General features: G+C 58.5%; 1 protein-coding gene across 1 annotated transcript in view; it reads right to left on the bottom strand.

The window, feature by feature from the left end:
• Positions 1-26584, bottom strand: part of RBFOX3 (RNA binding fox-1 homolog 3) — a 99905-nt gene extending 73321 nt beyond the window's left edge. Inside the window, exon 1 of the mRNA XM_062506027.1 lies at positions 26425-26584. The gene's annotated coding sequence lies outside the window, so the exon portion shown is untranslated. The remainder of the gene's footprint in view (positions 1-26424) is intronic.
• Between the last annotated feature and the right edge of the window lie 264 nt (positions 26585-26848).

The raw sequence follows: 26848 nt of genomic DNA, 5'->3' as shown, positions 1-26848 counted from the left end.
GCCAGGGCAGCGCCCACAGCCCCCGCAGCAGGCACAGGGATGCCAGCAGCCGGGGCAGCCCTCGCCGTGGCAAAGGGATGCCAGGAGCTGCTCACAGTCTGTTTTCCCGCACAAGTGCATTAAGCATTCCACACGGCACTTTTGCTGTAAATCACTTCCTATTCAGGCTCACTGCTGAGGGTCTCTGAAGGTCGATTTTCCATGGTTATGACAACAAAAACTAAAATTGGGTCAAACCTGAAAGGTATTATCTTTCTCCAAGCTGCTAAATGCACAATAGTAATGAGGTTGGTTAAGCAGTTCACCCCCAGCCCGCATTATTTGCTCTGAAGATGTATTAACCAGTTAAATGAGCGTGATAAGGCAGCCCTGCACATTCCTCCCACCAGCTGCACGGAAGATCTGAGGTTCTGGGTCTCCATATCCCCATTAATAACCGAGACCGCGGCCCCACCGACAAAGGCGGCCGCGCCACGCGGCTCCGGGCCAGGCTCTGCCCAGCCTGACCCACGGGAACACAAAGGCAACTTTAAAGGCATCCAGCAGCTCAGAGCCATTGGAAAAAATAATTATCGTTCCTCCTCCCCTTTCTCTTTCTTCTTCTTAACATTCTCCGTCCTGCAACCTCCTGATGAAAGAACGAACCCACTGCCTGCCCCATTAAAGGCGGTTGAGCAGCATCCCCACACCAGCATGGGGGATTATCCCTGACAAACACACACACGGCTGACCTGGCTGCCACCACCCGCCATGGGAGCCAGGGGCATGTGGAAAACCCACCCAACCACCTCAGTAACTGGGGGTCACTCCACAGCCGCCCCCAAAAGATGCTGCGTGCCTGTAGCAGAGCTCTCCATGCAGCTGCACGGTGCAAGATGGGCTACCCAGGGAGCCCCCACCCCAGTGGGACTGCAGGACCAGTTGTGGGACACAAAGAACATTTGTTTTTATGGGATTTCTGCTGTTTTTCCAAAAACAAACACCCATTAATGTAAATATAACTGACGTAAACAAGCATGACCCTAAAATCCATGTGCAGCTGTATGGAACAGGGAAAAGAGAGGGAGGTTGGTTGGGAGAGAGGGAGGGGAAACACTTTAATTAATCTCTAAAATGAATGAGATGGGAAAACTCGAACTGCAGGGAAAGCATCTGGTGCTGCTGCAGGAAGGGGCTGCCCAGAACGTGGGGCTGTGCTCTGCTGTGCAACCCCAGAGCCATCAGCTCCCACACGGGCACTCCACAGCACCAGCCCACGCTGGGAGAGCCACACCATGCCCACAGCACCCAGGGAGGGCAGCCTGCATGTGCCAGTCCCTGTGCCAGAGCCAGGAGCTGGGTACATCCCACTGCTAGCCCCTTGGGAGCTGCTGCAGGCTCCTGGCTCCGTCAGCAGGATCCCCACGAGCAGCCTGTCCCTACAGGGGATGGGGACCAGGGGCTTCCCCTCCTGCAGGAGGGACCCTGCCACCACTCAGGAAACATCCAGAGAGCCTCAGTGTGTGTCTCACGGTGATCCAGCTGGGGCTCTGCCAGGAGGAAGTTGCTGCATGGAGAAATGCCAGCACTTTCTAGCACAGAAGGATGGATGAAGATCCCAAGGTAGGATCCGTGTTGGCAGCTCCAGGACCAGCACTCTGGCCTCCAGGAGCCACCTCCTGTGACCAAAATGTGGTTGTGAATAGTGCCTGAGGACCAAGGGAGGCAGAGAAAGACCAGAGAGCAGATCCAAGGAGCTCTGAGATGGAGGAAAGGGCCTGAGGCAACAGCAGATTCACAGTTTAAGGGGACAGCAGCACATCCAGACTCTTCCAGGTCTCCCCACAAACAGCTGCTGCTTGAGCAGCTCCCTGGAGCAACTGTTTGAAATGCAAAGGAGGTTGGATGGACTGGAAAGACAAACGTGATGCTTCTGTTCTTCTACGGTCCAGAACTCCCTGATGTGTGTGGGCTCTCTTGGGTGAGCAGAGCAGAAAGACGGAGCCTGAAATGGAGCAACACCTCTGGAGCTCAGAGCAGTACACAGCAAGCAGGGACATGTGGTGGCACGGGTCCTGGCAGAGGGTGTGCAGGGCCAAAATGCCACTGCACACAGAATTCAAGGGCAAGGGAGAGGAGATCTGTCCTGCCCTGCACAGAGAGGCTGGGAGAGACCAAAGCCACCAGAGCCATACAAGGTCCCTGCTCCCAACTCCAGCAGCCTTCCTGCCACAGAGCCCTGCCTGCACTGGGCTCTCAAGGTGACACTGGGCTCCCTGGGGATGTGTCCCTCAGATCCATCCTGCTCCTCCTCTCATTAAGGATCTCAAACCCTGGCCCTCACCATCAGCCACTGACGGGGAACCATGCAGGGCTGGGTGCCAAGGAATGGGAACTCCTCATCCTGGCTTGAGGGGCACTCCTGTGCCCTGGCTGCCACACTCAGCCCCAGCACACCAGCAGCTCCAGCCACACTCACACCCTGTCCCACTCCAGGCCAAGGTCCGGAAGGATTGTCCTTCATCCCAAGCCTGGAGAACAAATACACAACGTGGTTCCTATTGGAGAAACACTAACCACCAGCCCAGCTCCTCCCCAGGGCAGAGCTGGTCAGGAGCACTGGTAAAACAGGCCAGCACCAGCTGCAGTGCCTGCCTGGCACGGGGCTCCACTCTGGGAAGAGCCGGTCCCTTGTCCCTTACCTGGGTTCAGCTGCTGAGGCTCCTCAGCAGGAAAGGCTCTGGGATGGGTGAAGGGGATGATGGCACCTCCAGAACTCAGCCAAGCACCTGAGCTGGCCCTGGGCAGGACTCTGCTCCTGCCAGCCCTCCCAGCCACTGCCTTGGGAGCAGCATCCTCACCCCTGCCCTCCCCAACCCCGCTGGTGATGGGAGGGAGTTAGAGATGCCAGGGAAAGCATTCCTTACTTCAGGAACCAGATCATCTCAAGACTGGCACCAGCCCAGTGCTCAGTGAGACCTCCCCAGATTTATGGGCCAGCACAGCTGAGGACACAGAGGAGCTTTAGTGAACCTGGTTAAGACCCCATGGGAAAGTGACAGCAGGATCTGAGTGACCCGAGAACTCCAACGGGAGTCGGAAAACAAAAGTGACACGAGAAAGGAGCCTGGCAGCCGCAGGGACGGCACTGCCAAGGGACAGGGCACCCAGGGCCAACAGGAAACGAGTCGGGACACCACACCCTGCCCCGGGAGCAGGGACCGGGCAGCTGCTGGGACAGAGCATCACTGCTGGAGCACCCTGCACTGCCCGCGGCACTTATCCAGCCTCCCCCTCCTCCTCCTCCTCCTCCAGGGCCTCTTCCTCTCCTTCCCCTCTTTGTCATTCCTCTCAGCTCACGCCTCTTCTCTGCTCTCCTTCAGCTGCTCACAGCAATAATCCAGGGCACTGACGCCCCAGCAGATCGCTCAGCGCCGCTCCCCGCTGCTGACCGGGGTTTTAATGACTCCCCCGGCCGTGCCGGGGCTGCTCCCCACCTCCACCGGCTGCCGGGCTCTCCCCAGCATCCCTCCTCCAAAAAACACCTGCGCCATCCACAGGGACAGGTGAGGAGCTCCCACCACCTCCAGCTCAGTGGGGGCTCAGCTGGGATCTGCACCCAGGCTCTCAGCCCTTCCAAGGACCTGCAGGATTTTCTTGGCAGCCCCAGCCCCCCAGGGCCAGGCGAATGCAGCCGAGGGCACCAATGCAGCAGCCGGAGGGGCTGCAGGCTGCAGCACGGCGCATATTCCCTGGGGACAGGGAAGGGACAAGCGCGGCTCGGTGCCGGGTCACACGACGCTGCTCAGAGCCTCATGGCACGGAGCTCTGCAGAGGGAGGGACGGGACAGGGACCAGGCAGGGACTCGACAGGAATTGGGGCTCTGCCTGCAGGACCCACAGGTCCCCAGGCACAGGCACCAGCACCCTGCAAGGGCATGAGCCATGGCAGGACCTGCGAGGGTCTCCTCCCCAGGGAGGAGGATGGGTATGACAAAGAGAGGAGCTGCTGCTCAGGGGGACCCTGAAACTCAGGAACTGAACTGCTCAGCCCCATTCCCAGAGCTGAGCTGCCCATGGGAGGACAGGCAGGAACACAGTCCTGGGACCAAGGGACGGGGCAGCAGTGTGACCCCAGCCAGCCCTGCCACCACCCCCATAAGGCCATGTCTGGGTCCCCTGTTCAGCTTGGGGCTCCCCAGTGCAGATGGAACTAATGCACAGGAGGGAATCTTGCAAAAGTCCACAGTGATGCTCAGAGGCTGGAACACAGGACAGAGACACAGTGGGAGGGAGGTGGGTGCTCAGCCCAGAGAAGGAGAGGCTCAGGGGAGGTTATGGGGAAATCAGGGCCAAGGCAGGAAGCAGGGAGCTCCAGCTACATTATTCTGTTTCTCAACAAATCCATCCATCCATCCATCCATCCATCCATCCATCCATCCATCCATCCATCCATCCATCCATCCATCCATCCATCCATCCATCCACGCAAAGCAATTTTGGAGACAAGCAACAGCCACCACAGAACCGCAAAGCAGGCAGAGGCAGTGCCAAGTGCCAGCAGCCCCTGTCCCCATCCCCAGGCTCAGTGAAGGATGCCGCAGGTGCAGGGAGTGCCCCACGACCCCAAAACCCTCAGCACCAAGCACAGCACTCGCTGCCAGGCTGCAGATCCCCTGTCCCGTCCTTTAATTAACATTCCACATGTAAAGTCGGGATTGTAATTACTGCAACTGATTAACAGGCCGAAGGTAGCCCGTCTCTGAGGGAGCAGATTAGCCGCGGCTCTCTCGAGCTGCCGCTCTCACCTCGGCACTGCCGGCGCATTCTAAGCAGGGCCCGGTGCCCCCGCAGTCAGTGATTAATGGGCGAGCGGGAGGAGGACGCGGTGGCTCCGTCCCACTGCTCTTCCCGTGCCACGGATCCGCTCCCAGTGCCCCTGGGCTGGCACAGTGGAGGATGCTGGACGCTGAGAAGTGATTCCCAGAGCCTCCTCTCCCTGCTGTCAGACACCAGGCAGGGGATGCAGGATAGGATTCCCAGAAGCCAAGGTCCCTTGCAGGGAGAGGAACGCAGCACTCAGACGTGACACTCCTTGGATGTGGAACATGGGAACGTCCCACGTGCCCAGCTCGGCTCTTCTCTGCCCACCAGCCACGGCCCTGGGCTGTGACAGGACCCTTCAGTGCACGGTTTCATCAGGCAGGGAAGGCAATCAGCTGTAATTAACGACTGCTGCGGGCAAAGCGCGGCACAGGGACCTTCTCTCCTTCTTTTCCCCAAGACTGCAAAATAAATTATCCTGCAAAGTTAGCAGAGGCTGAGCTATGGAAACAATTAAACAAAAATTAAATCTAATTCATTTATACTCGGAGCACAAAGTGGATAATGTGGGGGTTTTCTTTGCTCTCCTCTCTTTGCCTTGGTGTTACAGAGGACTATTATGGGAAATTAATCATGGGGAAAAGCAATGAACGTGATCTATCGCTCTTTAAAAGTGCACTGTAGTGATTATATAAAAATCTATTAGAAGGGCCAGGAAATAGCAGAGTGACACCATTTAAAAGGAAAAAGGAGACCGGGCTGGTGGCAAAGGGATCGATTTCTGAACTGACGGATCCACGGCAGAGGGAGCGGGAGGAGCTCAGACCCGGACGGCTCCAGGGGGCACAGCCAGGCCCCAGGGCCGGCCACCCAAAAACCTCGTCCAGCGTCCCCAGGGCACAGCCCCAGAGGCAGCTGGCACATCCCACGGCATCCTCCGTGGCACTGCCCCACCTGAGGGTGCCAAGGAAAGCGAGCCCATGACCAGCAGCGATGGGCAGAGCAGATCCCTGCCCGCCCCCCCGGCACACGCTCGGCTCTAACAGCGGTGATAAAACCTTCACCAAGGCACATTCCATCATAAATCCCACCGGCAGCGGCAGCGGGGCCGGCCCCGGGCCAGCCTGACGCTTTAACGACACCATCAATCGCTGAGGAGCCCGAGAGGGGCGGGGGGACCCGGGCTGCACCAAACTGGCTACCGGCCACCCCGGCAATCCCGCATCTCTGGGATCGCCCACGGCCACTGCGGCCAGCCGCTGCCTTCACCCCGTGGCTACCACTCAGAAACTCCCCCAGTCCCACATCAGCACAGGGAAACACCTTTATGGGAATGTAATGGCAGTTTCTCCTCCCCACAGGCGTGTGGAAGGCAAACACACCACACTCCCTCCACTGCATCATTTAAATTATTTGGGGGGGGGGGGGGGGCGGGAAATAGTGGAAAAAAACCCCTTTGATCTCAGCAGCCCGTCTGTTTAGCCCATGCAGGGATTTAATTGAGAAGGGATGTCCTTGAATAAACGCAGAGATGTCCTCACTCCCCAGGAAGGCTGCCGCGAGTTGAACAATCCCCTGTACGAGGTTTTCCGCTCATCCAGGAATATTCTGGGACAGCACAGCCCCAGGGCTGCTGCCACATGTCACCCATCCATCACTGGGAATGCCAGTGGTGGGCAGGGGCACAAGGATGGGGGTGGGGGGGGGGGGCCAGATTCCCAGGGCTGGAGGCACCACTGTCCCCAAACCCAGCACTGGGGGAGCGGCCACGCACCAGCGGGACGGGGACCAGGGCTCCCCTGGCACAGGCAGAAGGCGGCAGGTGGGACGCGGTGCCCCGGAGGAGCCAAGTTACAGCACGGCAGAAGGCGGGGGCAGCCGGTCCCCAGGAGGTGGCACTCACACCCGGGGTGCCAGCACCGGCCCCTGGCAAACGCCTTCCCCTCCGCCAGGCTTGGCAGCGGCGGAGGAGCCGCAGCGGAGCCCGCCAGCCCCGGCGGGGAGCTCGGCACCACCGGCCGAGCTTCCTGCTCATTTCCTGCCGCTCCCTGGCAGCGCCCAGCACTCCGGCATCCCTGCCCCTCCTCTGCCAGCTCCCTGCGGCCCAGCCGAGCTTCCTGCCAGTGCAAAGCCTCGCGCTGAGGAGGGGAAGCGGCCCTGGGGATCCCCTTGTGCCGCACACCCGTGACGGGAACCAGAGAGCTCCTCAACAGCGCCGCGCCCCCAGATTCGGGTCTTTGCATCTCCTGCCCCTGCCCAGCACAGCCGGTGTCAGGCGCCGATCAGCATCGTCATCTTCATCCTCCTCCACCTCGGCGCAGCCGCGTGGGTGTCTTTGCCGCAAGGCTCCCTCGCCAGGGAAGCGCCGCGCTATTTTAATCCGGCATCTCCCACCATCCCAGCGAGCGCGGCCCCAGGAGAGCTCTACCCCACACCTGCTGGGGATGGAGGAACACCCCGAGGCTGTGCTTGGAGCAGCCGGGAGTGGGCTGGTGGGCACTGAAACCCAGGGAGGAAGCCGCTTTTACCCTGGAAGAGAATTCGCGGTGAGACAGGCGCGCGCAGGGGGGGGGGACGTGGGAATTCCCAACTCATTAAAGCGCTGGCATCTGCCAGCCCATGGTAACAGCAGCTCCTCTATCCCTCAGCCATTAAAGTTCTTGTCCTCCCCCTGCCCAGGGGACTTGTGCTCAGCTCTTCCCCACCGCTGTCCTACCAGCTGTGCCAGGGCAGAGCCACAGGGATGCTGGGTGCCCACAGGGGCGCAGGGATGATGCTGGGTGCCCACAGGGATTCCTGGTGCCCACACGGATTCTGGCTGCCCGTGCCATGCCCGGCCGCAGCTGCGCTGGGGGGCTGCAGGCAGGAGCACTCTCAGGCCCTGCACTTGCTGGCTGGCTGCGGTGGCTAAAGGCGAGCTGATTAAAGCAATTACGATTTTAAATAGCAGCACCAGAGTGGCTCATCAGCACTGAAGAGGCAGTCAACTGACAGGCTGAGGAGCCTATTTAGGGATCTCGTTTGGCTGAGGAGCCTCAGCGAGGCCCCAGGGCTCCCTCGGAGAGGAGGTGCAGGCACCGGGGTGCCCCAGACACCCCACAGCCCCCCAGTGCCCGCCTGGGGACACAGAGCAGCCTTGCCAGGGAGTGCCAAAGGGACAGCCCCGTACACACAGCCAGCCCTGTCCCCTGCCCTGTGGCCACAGGGACACCAAGGAGCACCTGAACTGCCAAGAAGTGCCTGCTGCCCACTCCTCCCTTTCCTTGAGATTGTTTATTTTCTGTAATAAAGGCATGTGGAAGGAAGTTCGCAGCGTTTCTCAGGAGGCACTGCCGTGCAGCAGCAGCCCCCAAACAGCAGATAAAATGCTTTGTGCAACAGCTAAAGCCCCCCCACACATTTTGTCTGCTTGGACTCAAGGGCCAAGATGCCAGATTTGAGGCAGCCTGGTGGGAAATCCATCTGGTTTGGTGTGTTTGGATCTCCAGTCACAAAGAAGTCTGGGCTCACATGCAGATGCAAGAGCAGCATAAACAGCCTTGAAACACTCCAAACCCTTCCTGCTGCTAATTCTGCACACCTGCCTTTGCTCCTGGCTGTGCCCATGGGGGCAGTGCCAGCCTGTGGGATGTGTCCACAGGGGGACAACTGCAAGGAGCTTCCCAATCCCTGTGGCCCAGGACTGGGCTGCTGTTTCCACACCTCCCATCCTCTCTCCTGCAGCTGCATCCCAGTGGGATGGAGAGTGGTTCAACATCCCCAAGCTGGATCCCCTCACTCCCAGATGGGAGAAAAGGGGAAAAAAAAGCAAAGGCTAGGAACAGGAAATGAAGGGCAGGGGAGGACAGGAGGACAGGAATGGGAGGGGAGGGCAGGGCTGCAGCCCAAGCACAAGCCACTTGCCGACTTTCTTGTGAGCTCTGAGATGCCGTGGGAGGGAACTGGCACAGCGCATTCCGTTTATTTATAGGCATTTCTGTGGCACTCCATTAAATGCTGTGGTGGAGATATTGCAGCGTGAAGAGTATTTAGAGCCGTTTAACACCTCTTAGTCGGCAAAAGCCCATCTAATGCCTGCAGCGAACTGGGAAAGTGCACATAGCAAGGGCAAGAGCAGGGCAGATGCCCTCTCAGGCCTGGTTCCACCTGAGAAAGAGACCTTGGGATCTTTGATGCACTTGCGGCAGTGCATCCATGAGCCCCACGTGGTGCTGCAGCACCTCCAGGTCAGCAGCTCAGGGACCGATGTTCTGCAGCAGGACACACATCCACGCCCTGCCCAGCTCCCACCGAGCTGCCTCTCCCCAGCCGCTGCAGGGTGCTCATGGCGCAGAGCTGGTGGCACAATTGCTCGGGGTGCCGGCCAGCCCTGGCACCCACAGGCCCTGCCCGTGCCAGCCCCAGCGTCCCCAGGTCCTGCTGAAGGATGGGACCTGCCCAAGGGAGGGCGCAGGCATTCCTGGTGCTCAGGAGGAACTCGCTCCCAGCCCTGCCTGGGTCTCTGTAACTGCTCTGCAGAACCTCCCTGCTGCTCCTCAGGATGGCAAAGGGCTGAGCTGGTAAATCTCCAGATCTCAGGGAAGCCATCAGGGGAGAGAGTTCAAAGGAAAGGCTGCCAAGTGCACATCGAGGTGAGCTCTAATCGCACCGCTGCAAATCCACTGCTGGCCCTTTCGCCCTTGGACGGCTTTGTCCCCTGCTCCCCTCTGCTGCGGAGCTTGGCCTGCCCGTCCCCCAGACAGGGGACAGGCCACGGGATCGCCCAGGGTGCTGGAGCTGCGCGGCCACACGGCTGCTAGCCCGTGGCAAACGGGCAGTGGAGTGATCGCACAGCCCCGGGCGATGCCGCAGGGGCACTGCCAGCTCCCGGAGAGGCAAAGTGCCACCAGGGACCCCGGACCCGGCAGGGCAGGGTTTGGTTCAGCTGCGCCTTCCCAGCGCCTGGGCTGGAGATGCTCTTTGCTCTGCCCAGTGAGGGACACTCAGAGCCCCAGCAGACCTCAGCCCTGGGGTGCCAGGACTGGTGGCCATGGGATGCCAGGGCTGTCCCCACCAGCTGCTCTCGTGCACCCTGGCCCGTGTCGCTTGCAAATGGATGCAATTAAGTTGATACTGCAGCGGCCCATAATTGCTGTTTCCTCGGCTTGGCAACACGACCCCGGAAGCCCCCATTATACTAATCACTGTCACACGAACACAATCGCAGAACACATAAAAACCTGGTGTGCCTCGTGCTGAAATATAACCCTGCTGAAGGCTGAGCCGTGCCATAAATCTGCTCAGCACTTAACACTGCTGGCTAAATGGCCCCGCTTAATTATAGCTCCATAAACAGGACTTTATAGCAGTATCAATACTGCTGGAAATCAATCCTGCTGATGGACAGAGGGACGGACTCGATTCCTGCTGCCCGGGGCTGGGCTCCCCATGATCCCAGCTCAGGGCAATCTCCACTCCCGTGGCCACTGGCCCACCCGGCCTTGCTGCCACAGAGCCACAGCCAGGACATTAGCATGGCAACCCACACCGATCTCTGGCAATTATGCTTCAGTATTTGAGCTCTAACCAGCTTCAAATTGAATCAGGGCAAAATCATCAGTATGAAAAGTGCCCGCACCAGCCCTTCAATTCCAGCACTGGGAAAAAAAAAAAAAAGTTCTACATCTCATAATGGCCTTCTACCCCATAATGAACAGGAAAAATAAATTAGATTCCCAGCTAAGGGTATATTTATACAATTTCATTACGTGCCCATGAGCAAGTCTGGTTTTCACCAAGATAAAAATGAGCTCTCAGCAATGCTCGTGCTAAATAAATGGAGTGATTTAACAGCTTAACAAGGAGTGTGACAGAGGGGCTGCAGAACTGTGGCAAAAATGGAAAATAAAAAATATCAAAACGCTTGTGCTGCCTGCACTGCACTGGCACTGCCAGGTCAGATCCACCCAGGAGGAAGGAGATGGCAGCACTGGGACTGTTGGAGCATCCCAGGCTCCGAGCACTCGTATCCGGCCCAAATGAAGCAGTTGGGAGCAACTCCTGCCTGCTTCATCTTCTGGCGCTCAACGTCCAAGTGATCCTCATGAGCCAAAAACAAACTCCCAGTGCCTCTCCCCACTGGCAGCCAGCGGGTCCAGCTCACTCTGGCACTGCCACAGCAGCCCCAGGATGCCAGGGCCATGAGTGCCAGCTGCCTGCAGGAGCAGGGAAGATTCCTGTGGCAGCTTTGGGGCTGGAGAGGGATATCTGCAGCCTGGAAATCGTTCCCAGACTCTGAAAGCATGGCTCCTCTCCCAGCACTGCTGGGATATTCCCAATTCCTCCCTCCCAGTGGAAAGAACTTCCTGTTACCCAATTCCCATCTCCCTTCCCCTGCTCCACTTTCAGCTCTGGGGGCTGCAGCACGTGTTCCCCCCACCCACAAATCTCTCTCGTGCAACCGGGACGGACCTGGCCAGAGTTCGGAAGAGCTTCTCGCCCTTCCAAGGTTATCTGCTCCCAGGGAAGGCTCCTCCATCCCACCTTCTGCCACTCCTGAAAAGAACACGTCAGCTCCCCCCGGGCCCCATCCTGGGCCACACATCCATCTGGGCTCAGCACTCTGTGCCTTCTCCAGCACAGCCAGGCTGATCCCAAATCCATAACCCACACTTGAATAGCTCATCCAGTTAATGGCAGAGCTGCCAGCAGGCAAATCTGTCCTCTCAGCATCAGCAGTAAAGCCAGAGTGAAGCAGTTGCCTTTTTTTTTTTCCTCCTCTCCTTTTGAAATCAATCGTGAGGCCACACGCTCCATCGGTGGGATCTGGAGACCAGGAGCCATCTCCAAGACAGAGCTGCTGGCTTGGCTGCCTATCCCAGCTCTCCTGCCACAAGGTGACATTTCCCCCTCCATCCTCCCTACCCCAGGGAGCCGCGTGGATTAATAGTTCAGCGGGGCTTTGGAAATATGTGTGCCGGGAGTTATGAGCCTGATTCATAACAGGAGTTCCCTCCCCGCTGCAGAGATTAATCACCGGTGCAAAGCAAGCACGGGCCGGGCTCAGCCCGGCACAGCCGAGCACGCTGCCGGCGGAGCTGCACCTCCAGCACCGCGGAAAAACAAACGCACTGGGCACAGGATCGGCTCCCAGTGCCTGCGTGCTCCGTGCAATGCGGACCGGCCCTGGAGGAATCCCGGGGCAGCACCAGCTCTGCTCCAGCCCGGAGCTCAGCCCCCACGGGCACAGGCCGGTGGTTACAGCCGATTTCTCCTTCAACACCTTGGTAAATGCAGCCAGAGCCCAAACCTTGCTCCAAGGATCCATCCCTCCCTCTGTGCGGCAGCTCCCGGCGATCCCACCAGAGGAATTCCTTGCCCTGCCTGCTGGGAAGCTGCAGCTGGAAAACAGCTGAGCCCAGCACTGCCCACCCTGCCTGGCCCAGGGGCACCCACCAGTGACCAGAACGTGTTTCCAGAGGTTCTTGTCCTGAACTGAGCCAAGCTGTTCCCAGTCAACCCAGCCCTCCCAACACCACGGCTGGTCGAGGAGAGAATGGAGATCTCTGTTCCCAAGGGGACAAGGACCATCCATCCCCATGATGCTCTGTTCTGGCTGCTCTGGAATTCCTTCCTTCTGTCCCTCTTACATACATAACAACCAGATCATTTTTACCACACAGTTTTTCAAGCCCCAAGCAGAGCTGTTTCCCAGGCTGCCAGAATCCTTTACAACCCCCAGAGGATCAGCAAATGATTTTTCACTCTTCCCTTTGGTTTGGAGAGAAAAGGGATCTCAGCTCAATCACAATTAGAGTGAACTGCGGCTCGTAGGCAGAGAAAGCCGCAGTTCCACAGTGACAGGAATGATCTAATCAGGCACAGGGGCAGATCACCACAAAATAAACCCTGCAGAGATGATGACAGCTCGTACCTGCCCTGAGCTGAGCCAGCTCTGGGCCTGGGGAGGCACAGGGAGGGGGTGATGGAGATCACACAGCAGCACAGGGACCACAGCGCGCTGGTGCCAAAGCAGAGCTGAGGATCTCTGACCATGCCTGGCCTCCCCCTGGGAGGAGGAGGAGGACTCCCACATCTCCTTGCTGACATTGGCAAACATCCCCAGCCGAAGTGTGGGTCTGTGCCAGCTCCCTGGGATGGAGGAGTATGGAGGAGTTCCCCATCTCCTTCCAGCTCCCAGCCCCAAAGGCCCCCACATGTTCCAGAGCCCCCCAAGCAGGCCCAGGGGCCCAAGTTCCAATGGAGGGGTCCCACTGCAGCACTGGCACCAGAAGGGGTAAAAAAAATTGTCTTTTCTGGCAACCCTTGCTCTGCCCTTCCCAGCCCCCGGCTCTGTTGCCTGATCTGCTCCTCACCCCAAACCAAGGAAGATGCAGGTTCAGTGGGGCTGGACACTGCAGATTAGATTGCATCTGTCTGGGTATAAATAATTTACTGCTTGATGGTCAGAGTGAATTTAATTAGTTCTTGTTCTCCTGATAGAATCAGCCCACCGCTGCTAAAGCATTTCACTCTGAATTAGCCTGAGAAGCACTAACAAGGCAGCGCTAATTTTACACACACGACATCCCCCACAGTCTCTGAAAATACAGCTCCACAGAGCAGGGAGCAGCACCACAGGGCTGGGAGAGGGGCAGCGTGAGGGATGAACCCGGGCACAGCCTGGGCAAGGAGGGATGTGGGGAGATGGCAGGGATGGGCACCAGCACACAAACCCCATCCCTGCCCCTTGTGCTCTGCCCTTACTTCCAGTTCCCCAGGGATCTGGAAAAAGGGGACAGGGAGCTTGTGGCTGGCAGAGCTGATTCTGCTGCCTGTCGGGTTTGCTCCCCTCCTGCCCAGGGAGGGGCTCCCTGCCAGCTGAGTGCCCACCTCACCCCCCTTCTTCCAGCTCCCGGGGTCATGCCAGGCCGCTGGAATTGCTGCCACAGCCTTGGAGAAGGATCAGCACACTCTGTGTTCCATGGGGATGTGTGCCCGCTCACCTGGAAGGGAGAGCAGAGGGGGAAAGAGTGGGGGCAGCTGTGGGAGATGGGCACAGAGTTATGGGGCACTGCCAGGTCCTGGCACCACCCAGCCCCAACAGAGGATTCTGGTACCCCATGCTCAGCATCCTGTCCCAGCCCAGGCTGCACACTGACCTCATCCAGCCTGGAACCGGTCCACGAGGGGTTCAGGCAGGACCCAAGGCATGGAAGGTGGCAGAAAGGACCCTGCCCCCCTGGGTGCAGCACCACAGACCGAGCAGTGCAGCTCCCAGTCCCCAAACCTGTCGTGTTCCCAGGGCAGCAGCCCTGGACCATCACCACCCATCATCCCTGGGCTCCCCTCTCTGCCCGTAGTGCTTTACTGCTCCTGCTCTCTGCTCTGACCTCCCCTGTCTCCAGCAGGATTTATGTTCCACATTAACAGCCTGCCCAAGCCACTTCCTGCTGTGGCACCACAGGCACCTGTGCCCACCTGTGCCACACCGAGCCCTGCTGCTGATCCCAGACCCCTCTGAACACCCCCCAGTCACCAACACCTCTGCAGACACAAATTCGGGGCGTTTCCACCCAAAAGTGATATTTTGGGGACATGGGACAGCGTGGAATGGCTCCAACAGCAACGACGCTCTGGGTTGTGCCAGAGGGAAGCTGTGGGGAACCGAGTGCTCTGCTGACTTCTGCCTGGAGCAGAGGCACCCCACCACAGAAAGCCCCCAGCACTTGGCGGCCACCATTCCTGCTGGCACAGCCACACTCCTGCACACAGAACAAACCAGCTTGTTCTCCCCAGCTGATGGCTCCGAGCTGCCAATCCTCACTCAATAAATCACCTGCAAAGGTGAAGTGGCCACAGCCCCTGGCAGCTGCCAAGAGCCCCACAGGCAGAGGCCACCCCTCGCTTTGCCCCAGTCCTGGCTACAGGGCCACTGGTGCCACAGACAGGGCTCATCCCCAGGGCACAGCAGAAGGGGGGAGTAGCATTCCTCCTTCCCTCCATGAGCTCATCCTCTGCCCAAGCCACTCTCCCCCAGCAGGAACAGCCCGTACGATCTCTCCCTCGCTCCTATTTACGCATAAGCCAGGCTGACAACTCCTCTTCATCACGGTGTCAGAGCCTTCCTCGGCAGCCATGCATCTCAAGCAGGACAGCACCATAAATATTGCATAGGAGGTGTTTCTAATCTAGTTACAGGCTCAGCCTCTCACGCTCTTCCATCAGGAAGCCTTGGATTGAAATTGAAGTGTATTAGTATAATTTTATCAGGTTTTATTAAGCCTGGGGTCTCACGTTTTTGATATATAGTTTTAATTAAATTTTAAGTCAAAGAATGCAGCCGTTCATATTTTATCGCACCATGGCACACCGGGAGGAGGCCGTTAATCAGCACGTACCAAAACATCCCTGCACCCATGATGAACGGGCACAAACTTCACCAGCAGAGCCCAACTCCCCTCCATGGCTCACAGCCCAACTGAGCCCCCAGCCAAACCCCCATCCCTGCAGCCTCCTGCCCCCCCATGCCAGCATCCCGCAGGAGCACCCACAGCCGGGAGGAAGGGAAAAGCCCCCGGGCTAACAGGGCAGAGGGAAGGTGGCCCCTACCGGCACCTGGGGCTGCTCCGGGCTGGGCTCAGCAGCAGCACCTGCCCCTGACAGCAGGAGAGCGGGCAGGGAGCCAGCAGCAGGTCCTGGCAGGTCCTGCCCACAGGGACAGAGCCTGGGACTGGCTCTAGCACCGCGAGGAACCCTTCACCTCCTCCCAGGGCAACCACGGGGCTCTGGGCTGAGCCACTACCACAGCCAGGGGCCCAGCCAGGATAGCTCTCTGCATCCTGGGAAAAGGGAATCCCAGCCCTCGGCTGTGGGCACTGCCCAAGCCTACAGAGGGTCCCCGAGGGTGCAGCAGCCCCCCAGGGATGGCAGCTGCCAGCTGCACTTCAGTGCCAGGAGCATCACCAGCACGGTGCCCTTCTTTCTGCTAAGAGCAGTCTGGGGACACGAGCGGTGGGGTCCGTGCCTTCTGCCAGCAGGAGCAGCAGATGCCATCACAGCTGCCACTGCTGCTGCCCCCACCTCATGGCTCCCTGCCCCGGGAGGGCTGCGACTCCCCGGGGACCCAAGGCCACAGCGGTGGCAGACTGCTCACAGGTCCTTGGGAAAGGCTGATTCATCCTGGCTGGAAGGAGCCGCGGCACAAAGCAGAGCGGAGGCAGCTCCCCCACCCACCCACCTCCCTCTTCTCCAGGGCACTGTGATACCTCTGACTGCCACTGTGCCCTTCCCACGCACGGCTGGGGCAGCACAACTGCATCCCAGCCCCCGTGTACCTTCCCCAGCTGGTGCACAGCAAAGCCTCTGCTGGCAGCTCCAGCGACCTGACCTGGAGCATCACCACAGCCCCAGCAGCAGAGCTGGGAACTTCGGGGGCACAAACAGCAAACACACTACCCCCTGTACCTGCCACCACTGCCTGCTCTGGGGCCAGAGACCTCAGAGGAGGCGTGAGCATGGAAACAGCTCAGCCCAGAAACATCTCAAATCCTGGAGCTTCCCTGGTGTGGAAAGCAGAAGAGCCGAGCACAGACCTGTCTCTCTCAGTTGAGGTGCTGAAAAGACTATCATCCAACTTGCCAAAATGAACTCAATTAAAAACCATTTTAGTACTGCATTAAAAAAAAAAAAAAAAAAAAAAAAAGTCTCATCTTTCCCACACTGAGGTCCCCATCTGGAAGAGCAGCAGAAACCCCAAGCTCAGGTGACAGGTACAGCCCTGCCTACAGCACCCCAGCAGGGCCACGTGCCCATGGACTGTGGTGGCCCCAGGGACCACAGGAGCTCTCAGGGCTCCCCTGGGACCAGCTCCAGGATTCCACTGCCTGCCCAGATAACCAGGTCCTGTCCTGGGGAACAGCTGAGCTCGCAGCCAGCGTGACAAAACAAGGAGCCATCGCCGACAACAGTGACGTCCCTGCAGCAAGGAGGGAGGGAGTGAGGGAGGGAATCCCAGGACAAGCAGGAATGGTTCTGCTCATCAGCTGCAAGACTGATAGACTTGGGGGGTGGGGAGCATGCTTTGCGTTTCCTTCTCTCTCCAAGGAAATGGGGATTTGGGGTTGGATTTGAACTTCATCCAGAAGAAAATAATTTTGTTTGAAAAGGAAGCAGTTAGATTGCCTAACACACACTGTCCCTACTCCCATCAAAAAAGGATTTGAGGCACAGAGAGAGTTTGAGGCCAAGCAGCCCCATCCCTGCTGCACCACGCTGTGTGGGTTACCCTGGGCCCCACCAGCCCCAGCCCGGGCAGCAGGAGCCCCACCACAGCCAGCACTGAACCCCAAGACTCTGCCCCAGCAAAGCTTCCTATGCCCAGGGGGTGCAGGAACCACGGCCAGGGGTCTGCTCCCCTCCAAACCCACAGCTCAGCCCCAGCACGGCCTCAGCCCACGGGCATCCTGCCACCCACCCCAGTGCCAGCACTGCCAGGGGCTGTGGGGCCACCAGAGGCTTGTGCCAAGGCTCCAGGTACATTTTAACTGGGCAGCAAGAGAGCAGGGGCAGCACGAGCCGCGTGCCATCCCAAGGCGTGTATTTATTTCCTTCCCCGACGCAGCAGCCCTTTGTAAAGGCACGGAGAGAATACAGGCAGGGCTGTCAGTTCAGCCTCGCGTTACAAGTGTTTGATATGGAGATTTTGGCAGTGGGAATGGATGTACCTCACTGAGAGGTTTATGTAAAATGACAGCTTCTGGAAAATGAAGCACTCAGATATTAATAAAAAAAAAAAGTACAAACAAAGGGAGGGAGGGGAGGCCTTCACTCAGTGAGGCCAAAGCAGATCTCTCCTCCCCGCTGGCCCCGAGCAGCTCCTGCCCCAGCCGGTGACAGAGCACCGACCCCACCAGCTCTGCTGGGCTGCTTCAGCTCTACACGTGCTCCCCCATTTCCATCCCATCCCCATCTCCATCCCATCCCACCGCTCCTCCTCTCCCCTGTTCACGGGCTGTGCCTTCCATCGCCGCAGTGGCTGGGTGGGTGGGTGGGAGGGAGGAGGGCAGGAGGGCGCCCGGGAGCGCCGCAGCTCCTGCACGGCAGCCTGGGACAGGGACACGGCACCGCCCGGGGCCGGCACCGCGGGATCTCAGCGCTCCCCGTGCCGCAGCTGCGGTGCCACCGGAGCCGGGCACTGCCCGGTGCCAGGGGACGATGCACACCCATCAATCTGCGCTGGCAGACGCTGCTGGTGCAGCTGTGGCCGAGGCACCGCAAGGGGAATGGATGCGATCCCGCCCCCCAGTTTCCTGCCATCACTCACCTCGCCTCAGCCTACTGCAGCTCGGGAGGGAGGCAGAGACGAGCACCCCCGGCAGGGCCATCGCATCAGCAAGGAACGTGGCAGCAGCACCCAGCGAGGCTGGAGTCTGGTTCATCCTTCCAAAGCCACAGCCAGCTCCCTCCTTTGGCTTTACACCCTCCTCCACCCCCTGTGCCTGGGGGATCCGTACCATGGCCGAGGTGGAAGCAATTCCTGCTGCAGCTATAATGATCCATAAAGAAGCTGACTTGTTTCTTACCTCTCTGAAATGAAGGATGGTGATTACCCTCCATCCCAGTCCACAAAGCCTAATCCAAATTGATGGCCTCCCAGAGATTGCTTCTCTTTCCTCTCACCAATCCAATACCCAGCTCCCCTACACACATCTACTAGGGAGCAAAACGTCAGCATAATTCACATAGGCTCCAGATGGAAAGGCCATTTATCCTGCAGAAAAGGCTTCTGGACAAGACATTACACGAATGGCACGTTGGGGAGAGGTGGCAGTGCCAGCCTCGCTTCTCCAGGCCACAGGCAGCAGGGCAGGGATCTGCTCCAGCCCCCTCAGGAAGGAAGCCCTGGAAGAGACCCCTCTGCAAAGTGTGGAGGTGCTGAGGAGCAGCAGGGGCTGGGCACAGCTCACTATGAATACCCTGGAGCAGGACGGACAGCAAAGGTGAAAGCTGAACCACCAGCATCCATCCCAGAAGCACAGCACGGGCACCCAGGGAGCTGCCCTGTGTGCGCCCCCACACCTGAGCACAGGTTCTGCAGGTGCCCAAGCAGCAGGGACCTGGCAGGCCGGGCAGCAAAGGAGGCTCAGCCCCAGGACACGAACCCTGGAGACGGCAGCTCCGTCCCTGGAGCACCAGGGTCAGGCTCCAGCATCTCTAAGGATCCACTTCACCGAGACCCTCTGCTGGCTTCGGCCATCGCTGAAAGGAGCCTGGGGGCCCCCAGCTGGCCCTTCCCGTGGCTGGGCAGCGAGAACTCAGGCCGCGAGCCCCGGGACACACGCGTGAGCCCTCCCGTGCTGCTCCCATCTCCTCGTTCTGCCGCACCGCAGGTGTGCGCGGCCCTCGGAGCCAGCCGAGCCGGCTCTAATTACGCAGATAACACAAATCACGACAGCAGAGCACCGTGGGGACCGGCGGGCACCGCCGCCGCTCCCACAGCGCCTTCCGACAGCTCCGCCGCTCTGCGCCCGCAGGGACAAAAACTGCAGAAGGAAGGGGGGAAGGAGGGAGGGGAGCGGGGTCTCTTCACCCGCTGCCCACTACAGCCCTTCACAGCCGGCTGCTCCCTGGACACCGACGAGAGCTCCCGTCCAACGAGACGGGCGGGAGGGAAAAGCGCCCTGGGCAGGATGAGGCCAAAGCCGGGGCACCACCTGCCCTTGGGGGGCACCGGGAGCCCTCACCTGCGTGGGCACACGCAGCACCCACAGCCACCAACGGGGCAGGGGCTCGGCAAAGGCGACACACCTCGGCCCAGGGAGGGACGCCCCGACCCGCTCTCCCCACCGAGCCAGCACCCACCCGTCTGAGCCCGAGGGAAATTTCTGCGGCGAGCAGCTGGAAGAGGGCTGTGCCGAGCCGGGGGAGCCCGGGCTGCCGGAATCAGCGGCTGCCTTCGCATCGCTCCCACCCCGCCGCAGGTGGGCGGCTGCGCCAGGAGGGGCCGAGCGGGGATGCAGGAGGGGGGGCTACGGGGAGGGGATCCCCGGAGAACAAGGAAAACAAATCCAAACTCGAGCGATATTCACGGAGACGGCACAGCCACCAACGTGCCCAAGCAGCAGGAGGATCCCGAGCAAAGCCACGAGGAGCCAAGGGCTGCTCCAATCCCTCATCCTCCCCAAAATTCTTCTTGAATCAGATGTGCCCTCACAGTGCCAGGCCTCGGTGCATGCATGCGCATGTGTTTTCATCCCAGTCTTTAAATGAGGTCTTTGCTGAGAATTTACAATTCCCTCATGGCCTCAATCTTGCAAAGATTGCTTTTTTAACACTGTTGGGCTTTAATTCTAATAAGCCTCCTCTTTATTACGGAACCAGGTCACATTTGCCTTGACACCGCGAGAAAATCTTTCATCGGGAAGGAAAATGGAGAAGGGAAAAGAGAAATAAAGGAAGGGAGGAGGAAGAAGACGGGGACACAAAAGCTGCTCCCCTCAGCCTGGGGACTTTGTGACCCCCGCGAGGAGCCGGCGGGCAGGGGGAGCGGAGCCTCCCCGCAGCGCCGCTCGCACCCCGGACGCGCAGGATTATTTCTGGTGCGGCTTCACTTCCCACGCACCCTCCCACCCTGCACTGCTGAAAACGCCAAGAGGAGCAGGGGGGAAGCTTGACAAAACTTTGACAGAATGAGGACAGAGTCCAGCCCTGCCCGGACAGATGGCCACCAGCGCTAGGTCCCGGTTACCTGGCCAGCGCCGCGGGGATGGGAAGCGGCACAGCAGCAGCACGGGCACTGCCAGCCCCGGTGCCCCTGCCAGCAGAGATCACAGCCCTGCACTGGCAGGACGCAGCACAGCTTCACCTTGCCAACCAACAACTGCTCAAGTGTCTCCTGTCCCTTGTGGAGGTTCCAGCATCCCCCCAGCACCCAGAACTGAGCGGGGGGGGCAGCTGTGGCCTCACTGGTTCCCCAGCCCCAGGGGCTTGCCTGGCTCAAGGCACACAGCCACAAACCACCTCTGTCATCATGGCCATCGGCACAGAAAGGGGCTGATCTCGTGCCCCACCTGGGCTTCCCTGTGCCCACATCTGGGACCTCCCAGCACAGGAGTGGGGACAGCTCATCTGGGACTCGTTAAAGCCCCTGCCTCCACTGGCTGCTGGCCAGCGAGGCCCTATCAGCCAAACTACAGCAAGATGGGACTCAGGGCACTGGCCCCTGCTGCCAGTGCCTCCCGGCAGCCCCAGTGCCTTCCATGCCCCTTGGCAGCTTTGTGGCACACAGCAGAGCACCCAGGCTGTGCTGGTGCACAGCAGCGTGCGGCCCTGGCACATTTCATGGCACAAATGACACCAACAGAGCGGCACCCCTCCCTGTCTGCTCCAGAAAAAAAAGCTCTTGGACAAGCCAGGCTGAGCTCTACCACATCCAACAGGAGCCTTTTCCAGGGTGGGCAAGGGACAAGGCTCCCAAACCCCAGCACGGCGGTGGGGGAGGCCATGGCTGCTCCAAATGTAGATGTTTAATTCTCAACACTGGCAGCTGCACTCAAGGCAGGAGAGGCAGGGAAGCCATGCACAGGGGTAACCATGGCAACTTCACGGAAGTTAAATAAAAACTTCTTTAAAAAAAGCTAACGAGGTCCCTGAATCATGCTTTATCAGCTGTGTTGCTATAAAGATCGAGATCCAGCCAGCTCAGGATTCCTAATTACTCCTGCAATATACTGGAGAGAGCTTTATTTAAAAAAAAAAAAAAAAAAAAAAATCCTGGCTATGCACAGAACAATTTCGGCCTCTCTCCACGCTGGGATTTGCATAGTCTGTGAAGCACCTTCCCAGATGGATCTGCTGGTGAGAGCCCTCCCAGGCAGCCCCCGCCTGCTCTTGGCTCAGGGGGGCTCTGGCAGCTGGACCCCAAGCCCTGTTCTTGTGCAGGGGACTCAGGGAGAGCCCCACCAGTGCTGCTGCCACACCATGCCATGCTGCCACGCTGCTTCCCACCACAGCACTGCCCCCAGGAGCATCCCAGGCACCCGGCTGGGGCTGGATCTTGGCTCTGGGTGGCTGCCTCAGGTGCCCTCGGCACAGGGGGATGTTCTCCAGCACCACCCCCTACCCCTGCATGCTGAACACCGGCACGCAGAGCCCTGCAGTCCTGATCCTGCCAGAGAGGCACTCGGGCACCAGGGCAGCGACACCATGACCTCAAGGATCCCCATCCCAGGGCCAGAAAGCAGCCAAGGCAGTGTCCACCCCCAGCTGCTCCCACCCCTATGGGTGCAGAGCTGCCCACATCACTGCCCACAACCCAAAGCACAGATTCTAAGAGGTCCCTAAACCCTTTTTCCTGACTCTTGAAGAACTCCAGTAAGGCCTGGAGAGTGAACAGACTCTCCCAGCCTACAATCTGACTGTGCTAGAGCCCAGCACTACTCGGGGGAGCTCCATTAAAATCCAATTTCCATCAGCCACAGCAGCAAAGGCTGCTGCAGGACCTGCCAGAGCCAAAGGTTTGTCAGCAGTGACCTGGGAGCTCCCAATCCCACAAACACAGCACAGCAGGGCCATCACCCCCAGCCCTTCCCTCCTGCCCCAAGGAACAGGGCACCAAGAGCTCCCTGAGCCTGGCTGGGCACAAATCCCAAAAACATCACATTTAGCCAAAGTATGCAGGGTCTTCTGCTAAGGAGAGGGCTGCACCAGGAGCAGCTTCAGTGGGTTATTTGAGTCTTTATTTTCACAGCTTATGGAAAGAGTAAGTGAATTATAAGTATTATTTACTATATTTTTAAACTCATTTAATTTAAGCTGATTCTGAATGGAAATTAGAATCCAATTAAAATATGGGGGGAAAGTCAGCATTTTGAAGCAGATTATTAAGCAAAGCTACATTAAACACGTTAAAAGCATAAATATTGGGGAACAAGTTCTATATTTACAAGAGGATTTATTCAGCCAAGGAAGTATCATCCATAGCCCAGGAACTGAGGAACCCGTTATCAAGGTCAAGATTTTATCAGCAGGTCTCAGATTCTCACATCTGTGTTTCACCCAGAGCTTGATTAAGAGTTTAGAAGCCTGGAAAACTCTCCCTTTTGCTCCAGCTCCTGCTTTAGAATTAATTGTTTATTGATCCAACAGGAGGAAAATATTCTCTCTTGCTGCAGAGGAGCTGCTAGGAGCTGAGCCTGTTGTCAAAAGTTGTTTTATCACTTCCATAAATTCCAGCTGCAGTGACTTCCTCAGCTTCAATTGCCCCATTTCTGCAGACACACAGGTCCCTCCGAGAACTTTGGAAGATTACAGCTCCCAGATTCCCACTTCAAGGAACCCCCAAATCCATCAGACTGCCCAGAGGGAGTAGCAGTGCTTCCATTCAAAATCCACTAGTCCAGGTCCTCTTATATCTGTAAATCCCATTTTACCCCCCACCTCCTGCATGGGCAGCGCTGAGCGCCAGAGGGACACAGCAGCACAGGAGGAGAGGAGGGAACCTTCTGGGGCTTGGAAATCCCCATCCTCATCCCCATCCTCATCCCCATCCCAGCATTCCACACCTCCCACAGCAGCACCAGCCCAGATTCCAAAAGAGCCTTTTTAATTTTTTTTTTCTCCCCAGATAGAAAAGCATCCTAGAGGGGAAATGGTGGCAATCTGGCAGGGCCCATGGGAGTGTGCACTTCCTTCCACCTTTGGAAAAACCAACACCAAAGCACTGGGAGAAACAAGCTTTCTCCATGCAGGAAACCCTCTGGATCCCCCTCCTCCCACTCAGGATCCTCTCAGTCCCTGAACCTCCCAGGTGATAAGAATGGTAGAAGGAGGGGACACATCCACAGTGGATAATGGAACATGAAAAGGGATCCTGTGCATGTTTCTACCTGTTAGAAATTCAATCTTGTCTAGTCAGGAAGAGACGAGGATGCCTGGAGCATCTGCGTGCAAGCAAAGGGGAGAGCTGCCTTCAGAGTGGTTCATTCGAGGTTCAAAATAACTGTAATCTCAGTAACTAACAAAATGACACAACAGACGATTTTGCGTCCTCATCTGGTACCCCAGCCTGTCAATTAATTTGCAGGAACATACATCCCAAAATACCTCAAACAATTCCAGCAGAAAGCACTGGAAGAGCACCACCAGCAGCCACTGCCTGTACAACAAGAGGAGGGGGAAGGAGAAGCTGCTGCCAGCAGCACTGAGCATCCGAGCCCAGCCCGGGACGGAGCGGCCCGGCCCGGCCCGGCATGGAGCAGCCCGTGGAAGAGCTCTTGACTGGCAGCAGCTCTGTGGTGATGCCCCAGGAGCTCCAGGCTCCCAGCACTGCACAGCCTCAGCCACAGCTCTACGACTGCAGCACCTCCAGCACAATCCCCTCCACCTTCCCCGACTGAAACCTCCCCCCAGCCCCCCTTTCTCTGCCATGGCCCTTGGAAAGGAACAGATCTGCCATAAGGACCCATTATCCACTGAGCTCTCCCCCTGTAAAGCTGTAAATTAAAAGAGAACTCAAATAAATTACCAAACTTCCTTCATGCCTTTTATTATCTCAATAACCTTCAGAGGGATTTATCCACCAGCAGCTGAGAGCTGTGCCCACAAACTAATTCAAGAAATGCACAGCTGAAAACCTTTACACACCGAAGGAGGAATTTGGCCCAAGCTGCTGGAGAGAGCACTGAGGGGACCCTCATCCCTGAAGCCAGCTGGCTCAAGCCCCACTAACACACTCCCCTCCAGCTGGGGAGCTTCCCCTCAGCCACGGTGGTGAAAGAACTCAACTGTCCCATGCTGGGTGGCAAAGAAGAATCCTGCTGTGCAGGGCAGGGAGGCAAAGCAGCAGCATCTATGTGGAAGGACAGGCTCTGCCACCAGCACAGGCTGCCCAGCCACCCCAGTGCCTGGGATGCCATCCTGGTCATTCAGGATGACATGTTCTAGTGACAGGAGATGGAGAAACAGAGAAACTGGGAAAGAGAAAAAAATCCCAGCCCTTGTCACAGAGGGACTGTGTGAGTGCAGTGCGTATGGAGTGGCGAGTCTGGGGGAGGGAGGCTGGAAGAGGTTCTTTTCCAAATGGGGCATCACAGAGCAAGGGTCAGTATCCTAAAGCACCCTAAAACCTCCCAGGCTGCCCAGGAGCAGCAGGAAAAGACAGCAGAGGCACTGCCACAGCCCTGTCACCAAGCACAGGGTGCCCACAACAGATGCCAACCTCGCACCAAGCAGGATCCCAGGGAGACGTCTGTCAGTGACAGCTCCTTCAGCACCTCAGTCCTGCAATGCCCCCACACAGTGCCCAAACTGCCAGGGAGGAGCAAGAGCTGCCACTGCTAGGCTGGGGCTTCCCAGCCCCTCTGTCCCCAAAAGCGCCCAGCAGAGGTTCACACACTGCTGTGCGCCCTGTGCCAGGGCTCTCTGCGGTGCCAAACAATCACACAGATCACTCCAAAGGAAGGGGGGGGGGGGAATAAAAATCCTTCAGTATGTTCTGTGAAACAGCAAACAGAGCCTCAGCACCTCTCCCCAGAGCCAGGAATGAGCTATGACCAACAGCCAGGTCCAGGCAGCCCTGCCAGCCCCAGCCACTGCAATCAGCCCTCCCCGAAAATTATCAACTCCAGGCTCTTTCTCCATCTGCTAGCCAGAAAAACAGCCTTAATTTCTTGCTTTGTGAGGCTTTATCATGCCTCAACCATTTTAGCCTGAAAACAGGAAGCTGTTCGGGAAGCAGAGTGCCTTCATCTCTGCACTGTACCCAGCACGGCCAGGCCTCCAGCTCTGGGTATGGCCAGATTACAAACAGCACCAGGCAGCAGGATGCACCCTCAAACCACTGACAGCTGAACCACAAGCCCTAGACATCCCAGGGAATGATGGGCACATTAGAAGGGAAAAAGAACAAGGCACTCCCCAATGGTGATCTATGCCCACCCTGGGCTGTGCCCCCAGAACACAATGCAGCAGCCAGAGCTGCCCTGCCCTAGTGCCAGGCATCTCCGGAGGTAGTGAGTGCCAAACCTCCACCAAAATCAGCCGAAAATAGCTGGGATTGTTAATGTCACGCTCACTGGAGTGAGAAGCCGAGAAATCCCTGCTCCCCCCATCCCTCCGCCTGCACACACAAGCACTGCCAACGCCTTGCCAGGCTGCTCCCCCAAAACGATGGCTCCGTGCCCCCAGCTCCGAGCACACGCTGCCCAGGCAGAGCCCACCCCACACTCCTGCCCCAACCCCACACCGCAGCTGTTTGCTTCAGATCTGCTCTGACGCCTTCAGAGGTGACGCTGCAAGCAATGCTGCGAGTGCTGAGCGCGGTGCAGCTCCGGGGAACCAAGAGAACGGCTGGAGAACGGCGCTGGGCATTTCCACACAGCACACACTAACCCAGGTGAGCCCAGAAGGGCCTTCACCATCCACCCACCCCTCCCGGCACACAAACCCCGCACGTACCTGCGCCGGGAGCCCGTCTCGCAATGAAATTCCCAGAAATGGGCAGGAATTCAGGAGACGAAAAGCTCAGAGAACCCTGCCTCACTTGCCCGATTCTGCTCCACAGCTCATGCAGCCCCAGCAAGACCCTCTCCTTCGCCTCCTTTATCCGGACTCCGCCTCACCCAACTTTTTCCTACAAATTACCTTCACCTGGAGGCTGTGACGACAGCTACCAGGTTTCTGTTCGCAGCTGCTCCTAATTAAGGGGCATCACGAATCCATAACACAAACTTAAAGGTGGCCCTCGCACACCGCGTGTTGATGACCGGGCCGGCTCAGCCACGAACGCTCAGGGGCTCCGGCACCGCCGCCACGGAACGCGATCCGGAGCGCAGCGGGGACCGCCCGGTGCCGGGGCGGACGCTGCCAGCCCGGCCTTCCCCCGGGATGCGCTCTGCCTCCCGGGGCGCCTCTCGGTGGCCATCGCTCCCCGGAACCGCCCCGGCGGAACTTCGCCGCCCCCCCCCCCCCCGTTTCCCTCCCCGGTACCGCCGGGCGGGGGAGCGGCGGTGCCGCCGCCCCCGGTAACTCACGCGCTCAGACGGCCCCGCCGCGGGTCCCCGCCCGC

This window comes from Cinclus cinclus, chromosome 20 (assembly GCF_963662255.1).
Source record: "Cinclus cinclus chromosome 20, bCinCin1.1, whole genome shotgun sequence".
NCBI lineage: Eukaryota > Metazoa > Chordata > Aves > Passeriformes > Cinclidae > Cinclus > Cinclus cinclus.
This window is presented reverse-complemented; position numbering and strand designations above follow the sequence as displayed.